The 17,085-nt window shown below is 37.3% G+C and overlaps 1 protein-coding gene across 7 annotated transcripts in view; it reads left to right on the top strand.

Moving 5' to 3' along the window:
* Positions 1-17,085, top strand: part of CYRIB (CYFIP related Rac1 interactor B) — a 143,605-nt gene that overhangs the window by 75,694 nt on the left and 50,826 nt on the right. For 5 of the 7 annotated variants that reach the window (XM_027596208.1, XM_027596218.1, XM_027596279.1 and 2 more), the window contains 2 exons: positions 13,654-13,692; positions 13,909-13,927. The gene's annotated coding sequence lies outside the window, so the exon portion shown is untranslated. The remainder of the gene's footprint in view (positions 1-13,653; positions 13,693-13,908; positions 13,928-17,085) is intronic. The other 2 variants (XM_027596260.1, XM_027596243.2) reach the window with 1 other exon arrangement.

Genomic DNA, 17,085 nt, shown 5'->3' with positions numbered 1-17,085 from the left:
GAAATGGCTGGATTTCCACAGGAGATGCATTATTTTGCATCAAGAAATTGTGGTGAGAGATCCCCGGTGGTGGAATGGGTGAGAGCTTCCAAGGAACTCCAGAAAGCATTCCTTGACAGGTCAATTTTAAATACTTCTTGAGCTGAGAGTGCTCATGCCCTCTAATGACACTTAACTGCTACACCCAGGGTTAGTAAGGTGGAAGGGAGAGCAGGTAAAGCACGGTGCTCCTGTCATGCCTAGGCACGCAGGCTGCAGGCAGAACTGGGACATGGGGAGAAGCTATAGTCCTGGATGACAAATTTTGACAATTATACTAAACTGGGTCTATCACTTTCTAAATTCTGACAGTTTTTATAACTTGAAAATGACCAAAGTCATAGGCTTGCCTAAATAAAAGTTCAGGGACATTAAACTGTCAACACAGAATAATTTTAAAGGACAGTGGTAGATAAAACACTGCTTTATGGTTACATCCCACAGGTTTTGTTTGTTCGGGATAATGGTTACAATTGTTTTTCTAATAAGAAAACTATCAATGAAAACGAATTTTTACAAGAAGAATGTGCCCATTGAGGCATTTTGTTATGGATAAAATATCATCTTTGGGACCAGTCAGATCTGTGCTTAAGTCAGATCAGCCCTTATTAACACTGACCTGAGATAAGTAAACCAATTTCTGAGGTTCATTTTCCTCATTTCCTTTTTATGGAAAGGGTAACATCATCTGTTTTGCAGTGTTATATGAAAAAATTACAGTCTATAGCAAAATGCGTCGGACACAGTAGGTATTCACAAATATTAATAACCCTCTTCCCTCCTTACAGCAAATGCTTCCTAAAGTTTTAAATATGTTCTTACTCTCCTTAATATGTGCTTTGCTTCTTCTAAATGTATTCCTTAAAAAAATACCAGATGGATTAGGGGACTGAGTATGACTACAGGATATTACCCAGAATGTAAGAAATGCTGGTTTTTAGTATAGCTAAAAATTGCACTTTTGATTTGAATTATGAAATATTTTCAGAAAGAATGAAAGGTAATTTCACATATGTGTTGTTTTTTTAGAGAGGAAACATATGAATTAGGGATCTAAAGAAACAGTAGGCCCAGGTGGAGAATCTTTTCATTACTGTTCTTGGAGCAGTTTAGAATATATAAAACAAAAAGGAAGGCATCTTATTACAGAGAAAACAGTTTGTAAAAATCAGTATCATTTAGTGTCCTTTTTTCCTCAAAATGTGTTTCATTGTTCTTTTTCTGGGAAGTTTTTAAATTCTTTATTAGACTAATATATTTTAAAGTGATCTTAGTATTTTGTCTTCTTTCTGAATGTTCTCTTACACTTTTTTAATGTTCATATTTTATACTTTGAAGCTTAAAATTTTAATAATATAGGTACCTCTTAAAAGTCTCAAAAAAATGATTTATGTAATCTTTAATTTCAGAGTATCTTTACTGTCTATACTCTGAACCCCAAGTTACATTTGTAACATAGTTTTGGTTATTTGTAGGAATGGCTTTAAATTAGGGAGGGAGTTAGAGTTAGCTTTCTGTATGACTCCAGAATATTCTTTATAATTCATTCAAGGGTCTTCATTTAAAAGTTGGAGAAACTTACAAGGTAATTTGAATGGAAAGGGAATTTATTGGCATGATGGCAGGTAGCTCACAGAATTGGTGGTGGAGAGATTAGGAATTCAGGTTCAGAAAGTGAGCAGTAACCACAGGAGGGCAAGAAGCAGATTATGTTACAATTACAGTCTGGTTAGGACACGGTGGCACTGGTCTAGTTGCTATTTCTGTGAACGATTCTCAAGTATCCTGGGTCTTTGGACCATTCTCACAAGATAGGAAGTCATGGGAGTGGAGGGGCAGTATTTGTGGGCTGACCTTCCCTGACTTCCACACTTGTGCTCCATTGACCCTCCATATCTTCATTTGGAGGCCTTGGCCTGGCAAATTTAACATGGCCAAAACAGTTCCTAGTTTGGAGAAGTTTTTATCTGTTGATTTGCTTTCTATTCTTGTGTTTATGCTGTTTCGAGAATAAAACATTCAAATACACTGTTTTGAGCATGTAGCACAAAATAGTATGTATGCATGTTGACAATGATTTCAGGAAATGAGAGTCCCTTCTTATTACATAGAAGGCAACCTGATGCAATATATATACACACATATGCCAAAATCTGCAAATACTGAATGTTTTCCACTTGATTATCTCTGCACAACCTCTAAAAGTTAGGAGAAACAGTTCCACTAAAGGATTACCAGCCCTTGGGGTGCCTGGGTGGCTCAGTCGGTGAAGCGTCTGCCTTCGGCTCAGGTCATGATCCCAGAGTCCTGGGATCGAGCCCTGAGTTGGGCTGCTTCTCCCTCTCCCTCTGCTGCTCCCTCTGCTTGTGCTCTCTCCCATTGTGTGTGTGTGTGTGTGTGTGTGTGTGTGTCTCAAATAAATAAATCTTTTTTAAAAAAACGATTACCAACTCTTTTGAGAAATAAAGTTAACCTATATGATGTGATGCTTTTGTAGTTGTGTGTTATTGATGTTTTTATCTGTTAAACACATTCGGTAACTTGTGGCTACTAGTGGACATTTCATTTTTAGGAGGAAAGCCTGTAAGACATGTAAGGTTGTTTCTAAAAAGAGAAGAGAGCCTCCCCTCCACCCCATACCCACCCCCCTTCATTCCAGGAACTGTAGCATGTTGAACTATTTTAAAGATAAACACATACATAGATAATCTTTGATCATTAAAGAGTTAAAATAGTACATGTCCTTTTTTGAAAATGTTTTCCTGTCATCTGGTTTGTAAATTCAGACTTGAGTAGTCAAAATCTGGAATTATCTAAACTTCAGTACGTAGAAATAAAATAAGAGCAGACAGATTTAAGGTTCAGACATGCATGGCAGATGGAATAGTAGTTAAAAAATTGTGTGTGTGTGTGTGTGTGTGTGTGTGTTTAGTCACACTGAAAAATCTTACCCATTGTGTGTGAAGTTCTTGATGTTGCCTCAGTTTCGGTTTAGCAAGGCCTTTTTCTTAAGGACTTTAGTGTCAATCTATCATGAACCCCTTGTTAATAATCAGCGCTTAAAATGTCTCTTTTAGGAAAAGAGAATATTCCCCTTTTCCAGCTTAGTGGATATGCTCATATTTATCCTAAAAAAAAGTTTACTTAATTTAAAGCTTACTGAATTTAAAAAATGTCTTTGAAAGTTGTGATGGTGGTATTTTTTTTTATTATGTTCTGTTAATCACCATACATTACATCATTAGTTTTTGATGTAGTGTTCCATGATTCATTGTTTGTGTATAACACCCAGTGCTCCATTCAATATGTGCTCTCTTTAATACCCATCACCAGGCTAACCCATCCCCCATCCCCCTCCCCTCTAGAACCCTCAGTTTGTTTCTCAGAGTCCATAGTCTCTCATGGTTTTTCTCCTCCTTCCTCCAGTTCCCCCCCTTCATTTTTCCCTTCCTACTATCTTCTTCTTCTTTTTTTTTTTTTAACATGTAATGTATTATTTGTTTCAGAGGTACAGGTCTGTGATTCAACAGTCTTACACAATTCACAGCTCTCACCATAGCACATACCCTCCCCAGTGTCTATCACCCAGCCAGTCAAGAAAACCAAAAGACAACCGACAGAATGGGAGAAGATACTTGCAAATGACATATCAGATAAAGGGCTAGTATCCAAAATCTATAATGAACTTATGAAACTCAACACCCAAAGAACAAATGATCCAATCACGAAATGGGCAGAAGACATGAATAGACATTTTTCCAAAGAAGACATCCAAATGGCCAACAGACACATGAAAAAGTGCTCAACATTGCTCGGCATCAGGGAAATCCAAATCAAAACCTCAATGAGATACCACCTCACACCCGTCACAATGGCTAAAATTAACAAGTCAGGAAACGACAGATGTTGGCGGGGATGCGGAGAAAGGGGAACCCTCCTACACTGTTGGTGGGAATGCAAGCTGGTGCAGCCACTCTGGAAAACAGTATGGAGGTTCCTCAAAGAGTTGAAGATGGTGGTATTTTTTTAAACATACCAGGCAGACTCAAACGTCGTTGCTTTCTCTGAGACTGTCCTCTAGGTATAGTTCAGTTATTCCCCTGTTTTCCCATTGCAGTTAATCCAAAGAACTCCAGTTCTACAGTATTTTAGCTATTGTATTGTGGTATTTATTTATTTGTTTGTTTATTGAGAGAGCACGCATGCACATGGCGGGGAAGGGCGGGCAAAGGGAGAGAGAGTCTTAAGCGTGGCTCCATCTCACCATGCATGAGATCATGACCTGGCCAAAATCAAGAGGTGGAGGCTTAACTGACTGAGCCACCCAGGTGCCGCATTGTAATAATTTTTTACATGTCTTCTTAATAGACTAGGAGCTTCTGGAGGGTAGGTCTTGTTTTACTCGACATTTTACACTCTGCATTGCATAACATATCTGGTCTGTTGGAGGTCCTCTGATCTTTATAGAATTGCCATAAGGAAGCAGTTCACATTTAAGATTGTGGCAGAGCATTTTAAATAGTCTTTTAAAAATCTATTATTTGATTGCTACCAAGACAGCTGTGCAGTAATACCACATATCAGATGTACAATATCTCCCCGAATATACTAGATCTCCAGAGATCAGTTATCCACATTTGTTGCCGTTATTTTGTCAGCCTGGAAAAATCATTATCTATAAAACCATGGTGGACACATTAGTGTATTTTATTTAAAGTCTCTATCACTTTAATTTTTAATAGGAAAATCGCACATTTTTTCTAAATTTTTGTCAGTTACTTGCTACCTGTATATCGATCATTCCTTATCACTCATTTTTCCCAAACAAATCCTGTTAGCAGGGTGGCCAGTCTTAATGGGACCGTAACTCTGAACTAGTTGTATTTATGCCAGGCTGCTTACATATTTTATCATGTTGTTTGCTAAATCCACTCATTCCGCATTCGCACACTGGAGGCTACAATGTTTCAAGTATTGTGCTTAGTTCAGGGGCTATAATAACAATGAACAGGCTGTGATAACTGCTTTCAGTCCTGGGAAAGAGCTAGGCATTTTGATGAGTGAAATGATGTGTTATGGGGCCCATTTGAAGATACTTAATCCATACTTGGGATATATTCTTCTTTCACACTGTCCTGTTCTCCAAATTTCTATTATTGTAGTCCATAATGATAGTATAGTGTGGACAGAATTATTATGGACTTGTTACTTTTTATATGTTCAAGTATTATTTCCATAGCAAGTCATTAATCTCTTTCAGGATAAAGATTGTCTTATTACGTTGTATCATAAGCACTACTGGAGATATAAACTTTTTTTTTTTAAGAGTTTATTTATTCATGAGAGAGGAGGAGAGAGAGAGAGAGGGAGAGAGAGAGAGAGAAGCAGAGGGAGAAGCAGGCTCCCAAGGAGCAGGGAGCCCGATGTGGGACTCGATCCCAGGACGCTGGGATCATGACCTGAGCCGAAGGCAGACGCTTAACCATCGGAGCCACCCAGGCGCCCTAAACATTTTTAATAATACTTGTGGAATTGACAAACAGAGACTCTAATATTCTGATGTTGGGCCCTTAGACCTACAAGGATGATAGGAACAGCACCTGTGCAGAGCGAGTAAGGTTGGCCTGATGGGATGGGTAAGACCTGGGAAAAGAGCCAGACAGTGTAATCGGTACCTCTCATTCTCTGAGTCTCTCAGTCTTAGGGGGGGTAGGTATTAGCTTCCTTTCTACAGATGGAGAAATTGAAGCTTTGAGAAACTTAAGATTCTTGGTGAGAGTTTAAGCACCAATGGACTCTTTCTGTCAAAATACAGTATGTGTGGATGCATATTTTTGCTAGGAAGGTGATTAAATATTTGTTTTGGTCATAGAACTCCCTGGAATTAGGAGAGCAGTATATGACAACCCAGGCACAGAGCTTCTCTCTGAAGGTCCATAGTGCTGCTCCTGCTTGACATCATGCTGCAGTATCCTGAACTAAATGCTACACTGGCTTATGTTATTTGTGAACAACACAGATTGCCTTTAAACCAGCCAGATTTTGCAAATTACTTCTCTAAATTTTAATGACATGTTAAGAATTAGGAAATTTTAAGAGTGGGATGCGAGTATTGAGTTTATTATTATTACGAGTATTGAGTATTTGAGTTCTTAGTTTTTTTGTGCATATGTTGGTTTTTCATTCTAGTATTGGAATAGGCTTTTAAAAAAAATTGCATAGTTGACTCAAGATTCAACCATCTGTCTTTTGAAATTTGTGGTACGCAATTCAAACACAGAATGAGAACATGTTGGGGCACCTGGATGGCTCAGTTGGGTTAAGCATCTGACTCTTGATTTCAGCTCAGGTCATGATCTCCAGGTCATGAGATCCATCCGAGACCAGTGGGGCTCTGCACTCAGCGGGGAGTCTGCTTAAGATTTTCTCTCTTCCTCTCCCACACTCCCTGCTTGTGTGTGCACTGTCTCTCTATTAAAAAAAAAAGAATGAGAGTATGTTACACTTAAAACATGTAAGAGCATTATGTCTGTTTTAGCACTTTAGGTTATTGCTACTGAACACTTGTTTATGTTACATGTTTCCCCAATAGAAAAAAATGTCTGTGGCAAATTAAGATGTGAAAACTTAGCTTTTGGACTTGGTATTTCCCAACCTTGAACTTGTCTGTGTTTTTGTTACTTTTAGGTATAATTCAGAGGTATTCTGCAAAGTGTCACAATTGTAGAAAAGGACCTGAGTGGATGGACATTGTATTCTTTGCTTCCAAAAGACACTGTTTTCCTTTTGTTTATGTAGGTTAGATATATTGATATTTGTATATATTTTTACATAGGTTGCATGTAATTAAAAGTGAGCAATCGCCTGCTTTCTTTTTCTTTGTTGTATAACTTATAATTTGGAGTGAACATTATTTTTATGCCTTGGCCACACTGTCATAATTCTTTCTGAGTTTGGATTTGCTTCCAAAGTTTTATCTGTTGTATTCTCAATGTCTTGAAATATATCCAAGAATTCCTGTTTTCCTTAAAGTAATCACTGTGCCCAGTGTGGGGCTCTGACTCACAATCCCGAAATCAAGAGTCACATGTTCCACTGACTGAGCCAGTCAGGCGCCACCCCCCAAAATTACTTTAATATGATTTTTTTTTTTTTTTTTTTTTTTTGCTGGTGTTACTTCCTCTGGGACATCTTCGTCCTTTCATCCTTTTCATCATAACCACTTCATTTATGGTGATGAAGTTCACCCTGACAGTTCCTCTGACTGGCATGCTTAGTTTCTCTGATGGCAGCAGTGTCACATTCTTGCAGTTAACCCTTTCTTCCGTAACTTCATTTATGTTCTCTTAGAGTTTGACTTTCAGGGTTACCACTTCCAGTTTTTTGCTGCACTTTTATCTTTGTTGGCAAATTCCCTCATTTGGTTTTCCATTTTTCTAAAATGTCATCAGGTTTGTCACCAGGAGACAAGGGAATAACACAGCAACACACTTTGTAGTCTGTGCATGACCTAACAGATGTTCAGTGAACAGTCACTGATAGACTTGAAAGAAATGATGTGATTGGTCACTAATAATGATGTAAAAGATGGGAAAAGATGATAAAACCATTAAGCATTCTGTATTTACAGTATTTTCATCTTTAATTACATTTTAAAGAGACTAGACATTTTAGAAAAAGCATACGGGTATGGTTTATATAGAGTAATGATGATGATCATTAAAACAGCATTATATTTACAGAGTATTTATTGTGTGTCAGGGACTGTTTTAAGTGCTACACATACAGTAGTAATCATGGTGTAAGAAGACATAAAAGCCTGAGATTTGTATTCACGTGTTTGAGTTCTAGTGTGTCTCAGACATGGATATTCTTACATGTACTGTGCTTGAGATAGAATGTCAAAATAGATAGCTATATATATATATATGTTTAAAGATTTTATTTATTTATTTGACAGAGACGCAGCAAGAGAGGGAACACAAGCAGGTTTCCTGCAGAGTGGGCTCGATCCCAGGACCCTGGGACCATGACGTGCGCTGAAGGCAGACGCTTAACGACTGAGCCACCCAGCACCCCAGATAGCTATATATTCTTGTAATTTTAATGTTAATAAGAGAAGTAGTGATCTTGTTCAATAAAACTGGCATTTCTGTTAATCTTCACACAATCTTTGAGGTTAGTTTTGCTCTTTTACAGATAAGGAAAACTGATGCTTAGATAAATAAATGGAAATCTCATTTTACAAATAAAACAACTGCTCAAAGAACCTAATAATTAAATAAGTGAGAACTCAACCCAGGTTTATCTATTTCAGAATCAGTGCTCTAAACCACTTTAATTATATTATATTTATTTCCTTTTTATTATTAGGGAATATAAAGCTTTTTATATATGTTTACTGTTTTCTTGCTCTTACGAATTACCACGTTTCCTCTCTTGATATGATTTTTAATACATTATGTGAAAATTAAACATTAAAATATTTTGGATTTCCTTTATTTTTAATTTTTATATGATGTGACTCCCATCTTTCCATTTTAAATTTCTTACCATGCTTCAAATTACTCCTCTAAAAATAAGTAAGGTATTATTTTTGAGATTTAGTTTTAAGAAACTACACTCTAATCTACCTAGAATATATAGGGTGAGAAGGTTGTATCTCAGTTTTTCATGGGATTATTTCAGTACCATTTATTAAATAAAGTTTTCTTCATTGCCCTATATAGTGATTACTTTATACATTCCTCATCTGGAATATTCTTTTTGAGCCTTCTACCTCCTTTTCCTGCTTGTCCAAATCCTGTTCACTCTTCAAATCTATCTCAGCTGCCGGGGCTTCGTAAAATCTTTCCAATACCCGATTTCCCTGCTCTATCCCTACCTGAGATATCTTTTTTTAATTGCCACAGATCTATATGTAGATGTTTCTCACGATACTTCATTTTTTCCTTGAATGTTTTAATTGCTACAGGAAGAATAGATACTTCTAGAGAGTGCAGTCAATCTTTTTCATTCTAGCATCTCCTCAGGTATTTATTTTGGTACTATATACATAATAGACTTTCCAGTAAATACTTGGTGTGAGATTTTTTTTTTTTCTTTTTATTATTGGACCATTGTGATTTCTCTGGTCTCTTCCCCTGACTCTGTATCTGTATGAATTCCACTCAGTTTTAATTATTAATGTGTAGGACTGGTTCTTTTCTTCTGTTTTTAAAAAGATTTTTTATAGACTTACCTGTTTCTTTTTTTCTCAAATGGATATAGAATAACCTTTTCAAGTTCTTAAAGCTTACTAAGGGGGCGCCTGGGTGGCTCAGTCAGTTAAGCAGCTGCCTTCAGCTCGGGTTGTGATCGCAGGGTCCTGGGATGGAGGCCCACATCTTGCCTCGGCTCCCCGCTCAGCAGGAAGCCTGCTTCTCCCTCACTCTTGCCCCTCCCCATAGCTCTTGCATGCATGCTCTCTCTCTCAAGTAAATAAAATCTTTTTTAAAAAAAAATAACTTAGATATTTGCTGGAGTTATATAATAATGCAGTTTCATAATATTGTCTGATCTGGGAATGCGGTCAATAGGCCTTTTAATTCAAGTGCTCTTTTTCGGTTTCTCTGATGGCTTTAAGATTGCTTTGTGTATGTCAAGGGGAGCTTAAACAAATGGAATTGAATTTGATTTTATCATATAGCCAAATGAAGGAGGAATGCAGTGTAGGTTGCATAACCAGTTAGATTTATGTGTCATCATATTAAATGCTGCAAAGCTATAAATGTGGTTGACAGAATGCTCTGAAGTCATAGCTTTTATGTTTTATGTTTTGCTGGAGGCAAAGGAATTTTAACACTTACTTGAAGAACCTTTAGGTTTGCGGATTTTAGATGCCTGGATTATCTAATTTACATCCTATCTAATATTCAGTACTTATGGCCTGACATTTGATTTCTAAAGGTAAAAACAATTACAAGTGTTTTCTTATTTCTTGATTTATTAAGAATTAGACAAAACCAATAGAAGTTTTCCCCATGGATTTATGCAAGTGGCACCGGTTTTGCTCCTCTGGTTAATGAGAGTGGCCAGCCAAGCCACTTGTTTTGTTTATTTCTGGGTGGCTTTGGTCTGCCTTAGGGAGGGAAGTTTGTTTTTGGCAGAAAAAGCAAAAATGTGTTTATTCATTCCATTTGTAGTAACATTGATCCAAGAGGAGCTTTTGAGGAAAACCAGAATGGTTAGGCTTTGAACATAAATAGCTCCCATTCATCTCCTACCTGATAGAAAAAAAGCAAAGGTTAGGATTAATAATATATAAATTATAGACAAATCCTAGAGCAAGAGTTGCAAACTGACATTTCATCAAACAAAAATTAACCCTTAGACTGTTCTTTTGGCCTACTGATTATTTCTAAAGCTTAATTAGTTGATAACATCTAAAAATTGTTTTACCTGAATATCCAGCCCCGGATCACCTGTGTTTTTAGCATGGCATGTTAATAGCCATGGCACCCCTTAGATTAAGCATAGACATTTGTTTGCCCTAGTTAGCCCTTCTAATGTGGTTCCACCCAACCCAGATGCATTTAACTTTGCAGCCCCTGGAGGCTGTTGGATTAAGAAGTAATAGTAGACCTAAGACTGCTAATGCAGCTGAACCCTCCACTTTGAGTTAACAGAAGATAGAATAGTAGGTGTGAAGACTTTAGGTAGAGAGAGCCGTAGTGGAATTTGGGACGTGTGAGAGAGAAGGTAGTTGCAGAGGAATCCAAGGTTTTTACCTGAGCAACTGGAAGGATAGAGATGCCATCAGCTGAGTTAAGGGAGACTAGGTAGATAGGTTTAGAGAGGGAAGATGAGTAGTTCAGTTTTGACATGTTAAGTTTGAGGTATCTATTAAAACATCCAAGAGGAGATACTGAGTAGGCAGTTACTAGGAGATGGAGACAAATGTCTAGACTGGATAAGTAAATTTGAGATATGTAGTTGATACATAAAGCCATGAAATGAAATCACAAAGGGAGTGGAGGACCTAGGACTGTGTTCTGGGCACATCAGCATTTGGGGATCTGAGAGAGAAGTTCAGCAACAGAGGTTAAGAAAGAGCATCCAGTGAGTTAGAACGAAAAGGAAGGGAGTATGGTGTCCCAAAGGACAAGTGTCCTGATCTGGTTTCATCCCAAAAGCAGAGCTTGAGACAGGGATTTTTTAGGCAGATAATTTATTTGGGAACCTGTTAACAAGAAACAGAAGTTGGCGGGGTGCCTGGGTGACTCACACGGTTAAGTGTCTGCTTTCGGCTCAGGTCATGATCCTGGGGTCCTGGGATCAAGCCTTGCATCAGGCTCCCTGCTCAGTGGGGAGCCTGCTTCTCCCTCTCCCTCTCTCAATATCTCTGTCTCTCTCAATAAATCAATAAAATCTTAAGGAAAAAAAAAGAAACAGAAGTTGGAGAATTGGGGCACATGAAACCAGGGAGGAAAGAAAGTCAGTGCAAGGGTCTGTGATCGACCTGGTCACATCTCTGAGTACGTGGGGCTTGATCCTGAGGAAGTCCTCTGAGAAGACACGAAGTATATGCCTCTGGATGGGAAGGAGGGGGTATTTATATACCAGATCCCATTCCCCAGTGGTCAGGGGTTGCTCATAGGGTGTTGATGTTAACATCTTCACCCTCCCAGGTTGGGGTTCGTACATTCCAGGATGGCTGAAGAGTTCCTGTAAGCATCTCTTAGAGCAAAACCTGTGAGCAGAAAGTGAGCCCCAGTAGTGCAGCTAAGGGGAGGTGCCTCAGCTGGAGTGAAATTGTGAGGCAGCATGTTAGAGGTATCCCATACAGCCTTGTATGTTCCATTAAGCACTTGTCATTTAGTCCATTCTACTGCTAAGTTTTCAAGATGGTGGCTGGCCACAATCACTACAGTAGACTTATAATAGGAGGGTTAGTGGAATAATGTTCATTTTTGCAGTCCTACACCACTCATTTTAGATTTGCCTTACCTTCAGCCAGCACTTGAACAGGTCAAGGCATTGTCCTGGTTCAGTGACACAGACCTTCTTCTCCAAGGGATCAATGCCTGTAGTTGATTTATCATTGTTGGGTCATAATTGTTGCAGCTGCTCATTTATAGTTATTACTGAGCATGGCAGCCCCAGTCGAATCCCCTAGGTTCTGGATAGATTTCCTCCTGTCCCCATTGTGTGGCAGCAGTTGTAAGTTGTTAGGGTCACTTCACAGGACTCCACAATATGGTAACCCTTTCCTTAGCATGCTGGTCCAGTAAGGAGTCCAAGATAACCAGGTGATAGTGGCTTCAGAATACTTCTGTGTCTTTTGGCAGAAACCACTGTTCTCCTCCCCCACTATCAGAATTTCTAATCCAGTGAACCTGAAGGTTCTCAATCCTGTTTCCATGTGTTGGTTCCAGGGCTTTTTCCTCCCTCCCTTCCTCCTTTATCTGTCAGAGACACAGCACCACATTTCAGCCTTTAGAAGACAGTGTAAGAGTCAGATCACTTACCATCTTGGAAGGCAGTGCCCCGTCCCCTCTAAATGTTACTAAGCACATAGAAATTATGTGTTTGCTAAGTCCAGGACTCTGGTCATAAAATAAACAATTAGGGAAAGAAATTTTTATGTAAAGGTGAGTAGTTACATTAGTCATTGTCCCCCCACTGTATGTGAACTCAGCTAGTTTACTGTAGTGGCTGTAGTTGCTTCTAGTTGTAAAGTTAGAATAAAATCATTTTGAAGATTTAATTTTATCTAAAATGTTTTAGGATTTGCAAATACCATAGTAGTATTAGTAAACCAGTCCTACAGAGGACTTGGTGGTTCCCTTGAGTTTTGCCAGATGTACGTCTGGCAAATAATAGGTTATTGTCATGGAATATAAGGATCTTAGTACCTTTAGCAAAACTGGTATTTTTAATACATTGAAAGGAAAAGAACGTAAACTATGATAATAGTATAGAAATATATCTCTTTTGGTAATTCTGGCCCCTGTTATAAGAATAAAGATGAGTGGGGCGCCTGGGTGGCTCATATGGTTAAGCGTCTGCCTTCGGCTCAGGTCATGATCCCAGGGTGCTGGGATCGAGTCCTGCATCGGGCTCCCTGCTAGGCGGGGAGCCTGCTTCTCTCTCTGCCTCTGCCTCTCTCTCTCTCTCTCTCTCTCTGTCTCTCTCTCTCTCTCTCTCTCTCTGTCTGACTCTTAGGAATAAATAAATAAAACATTAAAAAAAAAAGAATAAAGACGAGTTACAAATTTTCTTCCCTTGCTCTTCCTGCTGCATGATATGATGAGATCTATGTACTTCTCTTGATAGAGATTGTAGTCTTTGAGTGTCTCGAGGGTGGCAATTAGGGTGTCTTATCTAAGCCTATTGGTATTTCCCAGGGCTTAACATAATGGCTTACTCTTAGTAGGTTCTCTATAAATAGTTGTTGATTTAATTCAAGGAGGTATATGTCCGTTGATATACATACACACACGTGTGTATAGCATATGTATGTGATATGTGATGGCATTCATAAACTTTATTAAAGTTAGTTTTAATAAAATTAAACATGTTTTAAAGTATAATATGTTTTAGACTTTCTTCCTTTTTCCTTTCTTTAAACAGATAGAAGGACAAGAACAGAATCACCAGCACTGGCTGAAGGTAAATATGTCTTTGGAGGAAATGATAATTCAAATAAAAATGAAAAGTTATGATTTAAAAAACTACATCGGCTCAATATAATTTAAGGAAGATGTTCTGTATATAATATTGAACTGCTAAAAATATCTTTAGGAAATACCCTATACTGTTTAGTTTCTTAGAGTAGGAAATAGTGGGGAAAATGTAAATTAATTAGAACTTTTTTTTTTTTTACAGCTTTCTTTCAGTAGGAGAGGTATGTGTTTTTCTTTGAATTCCTTTTTAAGTCATTTTAGTTATCACCAGTATAGTAAACAGGAAAGGTCTAACCCATAATTCTAGTTGTTTAATATGTATTTGCTAGAAGGGAAGACACTTTTACATGCTTTCTTCAATAAGAATTCTAGCTGTTATTGATTTTGGTCCTCTTGAAAAAGTCTTAGAAGAACACAGTAGCCACCACAAAAGTTACTCATACAGGGGTCCTGAGTACTTAAACATTTATAATCCTGTAATTGTTTTAATTATAACAAGTTAATAGGTATTTAAAAATGTAATTTTTCTGTAGGTATATTTTGTGTTCTTCAAGTGAAAATGATCGGCTTAAAATCTCTTTCTGTGCTCTTTCTAGTTATAAAAAGAGATACTTACATTTCAAAACTTGCCTGTCATTTTACTAGAACTGATAAGACCGTTATCGCGATGGTCTTTTGGAACTGTAATTACCTCACCTGCTCTGTGTATGTTAGTGCTGGAGTTCTCAACCTTTTTTTTGTGCCATGGGACCTCTGGTAATCTGGTGAAGCCTGTGAATCCCTTCCCAGAATAATGATTCTAAAAATAATTCATGATTTTATGAAGTAAAACACATAAGATTAACAAGGAAATTAGTTATATTGAAATACAGCTAACAAATATTAAAAATACAAATTTTTGATAGAGTAATATATATGCTTCTCACACTAGAGAATAAGCTTTAGCAACAATTCTGCTAAATACTGTAATTTTAAATAGTGTTAAGTTTGCAGTAACTCTAGTATAATATGAAAATACCTGTGATTTCTATTGATGATAAGTTTATAGGTATTTCTGATACTACTGTGCTTTGTTGCCTATAATCTTTATTGAAGGAATTGCAAAACTTCACATAGAGGTTAGTGAAAAGGTTCCCATCCAAGTTCACAGGTCACTGAATTCTTTCTCTGGACCCCAGATTAAGAACTTCTGTTAATGAAAAGTCAGACCTTTCTTCTTCCATCATATTTGAATAAGTGTAGTTTTTTATGTTCTGTATAACTAATCTTTTAAAAGTAGAGTTACATAGTCGTTTCTTAAGAAATATCCCAATGGTATAGGCTAGAAGTTCTTGAAATAGCTTTGAAGAAACTTCTGTTTGCTGGTCAATTATCAGAGAAACAGTGGCATATTCTGTGGAAGAGGTAGTCGAAGATAAGTGGTAAGCCTTGGAGAGTGCCCACCTTCAGAGAATTCACATTCTGTTTCAAGGAACATGAAATTAACATGTAAAAAATAAAATATCAGCTTGAGATGTTGAAAGCTTAATGAGAAAAATGTCATAATTTCCATAGGAAGGATGCACATCATAAGGTCTGATGCTTGTGTTATGGAATCACAAAAAAAGGTCAAGACTTGTAAAAAGTCACCAAATGTTTTACAGTTAATTAAGTAGTATGAACTGTACAATGATCATGTACCAGCATAAGCCAGGAAGAGCCTAGAATGGTGCCACGAAATTTGACAATTAAATGGTCATTCAGCACCTTGTCACCAACTACCAATAAAGGGACTGGAAGATCTGTTGAAGCTTGGCTGATAGCAAAAACAACACTATTGTTTTGAAGGGGACACGGTGGGGCGTCTGACTGTGGGGTATTTTTTGGTTGTGGCACTTGATTTGTTCTGTCAATGTGATCTGCCCGGATGGCATATTTCAAAGATGTTCTCAAAGGTTTCACTGTCAGGGTTGTTAGATTAATCACCACTTTTAAAAACTAATTTGCTGCTTTTGCCAAGTCCCCAAGTTTCTGTAGTTCTCAGTTTCTTCCTATAAAATTAGAGAACTGAGCTACATGATTTCAGGTCCTCCCATGAACCCTGTATTCTGGGCTGATTTTCTACCTTTTCTGAGACCCTTCACTTCCTTTCTCTTTCTCCCTACCAGCAACGTTTGAAATACGGTAAAAATACTCAAAGTTTTTAAGTAATTTGAACTTTGGTTTATATAAATATTGCCCTAGTAAAAGCTATACAGAACTTTAAAAGCTGTCATTATTAGATTAGTATACTTAGTTCAAAACGTTTTTATGATGTATACATTCTGCATTTTGCTCTACTGGAGTCTTTTTAGCCTTATAAGCGATACTGATTTTTAAATGTAGGAAGATTATTCAAGTACATATTTTTAAGATTATGTGATTACCAGGAAGAGGAAATTTATATTTTGTTTTTGTATTCTGTTTGATTATGATAAGTTTGGAGGAGTTATATTTAAGAGAATGGTTTTAATTGAAGTTCAGGAACTGTTAATGTCACTGTACTGAATTCCTTTAGCATGCTGGGCTCAAACAGAAAGACCTGACAAATGGTAGGAAAATATTTAAGGACATTTCTTAGTTAGCATCTGTCATCTTTTTCTAGTCAATGTTGTTTTTCTTAACATTTTTTTTCTGTGAGAACTTTATTCCTAATTTAGAAATTTTAGTGCTAGTATTGAATCAATTCCTTTCAGGAAGACTTGAAAGTTTTAGTTTTCTTTACTCTTTTTGGCCAAATTATGTGTATTTTCATTTATGACTAAGAAGCAAATGGTGGCAAAATGGCTAAGAGAACTGTTAGGAGCCAGATTTGCCTGAGTGAGAATTCTGGCCTCATTTGTTGACCTTGAGAAAGTTACTTAATCCTTTTGACCTTCAGGTTGTTCAGAAGTAAAATGAGGATTGTAGTGCTAGACAACCTCCAAAATGGTGGAGGATTTTATAAGATAATATTGTGTATATATTACTTAGCATTGTGTGTGGCACACAGAAAGCTCTCAGTCACTCATTTTTACTTTCATTTAGTCCTCAAAATGTTCAGGGACCTCTGTAAGGTGCTTGGGATACGAAAGTTAAGTTATAGTCACACTCAGGGCAAGATGGTTCTGTTGCCTTTTGTTCCTTCAGTCTGAAATGTTTAAGAAGGTCCTTATGATGAATATTCCTGAATATCCCTTTCTGAACTTCATTCTCTTTCAGAAGCTAAATCCTCATAATTACTAGACAGGAGATAGCTTGGTCTGTAATTTTTTGCATATGTGAGTATATGTATATAGTCTAATGGGTAACTTTCTTTTGACCTCAGTTTAATATATTTTAAGATATTTCAGTTATTTAATGGGTTGTCAAGTGGCATAGG

Source organism: Zalophus californianus, chromosome 4 (assembly GCF_009762305.2).
Source record: "Zalophus californianus isolate mZalCal1 chromosome 4, mZalCal1.pri.v2, whole genome shotgun sequence".
NCBI lineage: Eukaryota > Metazoa > Chordata > Mammalia > Carnivora > Otariidae > Zalophus > Zalophus californianus.
This window is presented reverse-complemented; position numbering and strand designations above follow the sequence as displayed.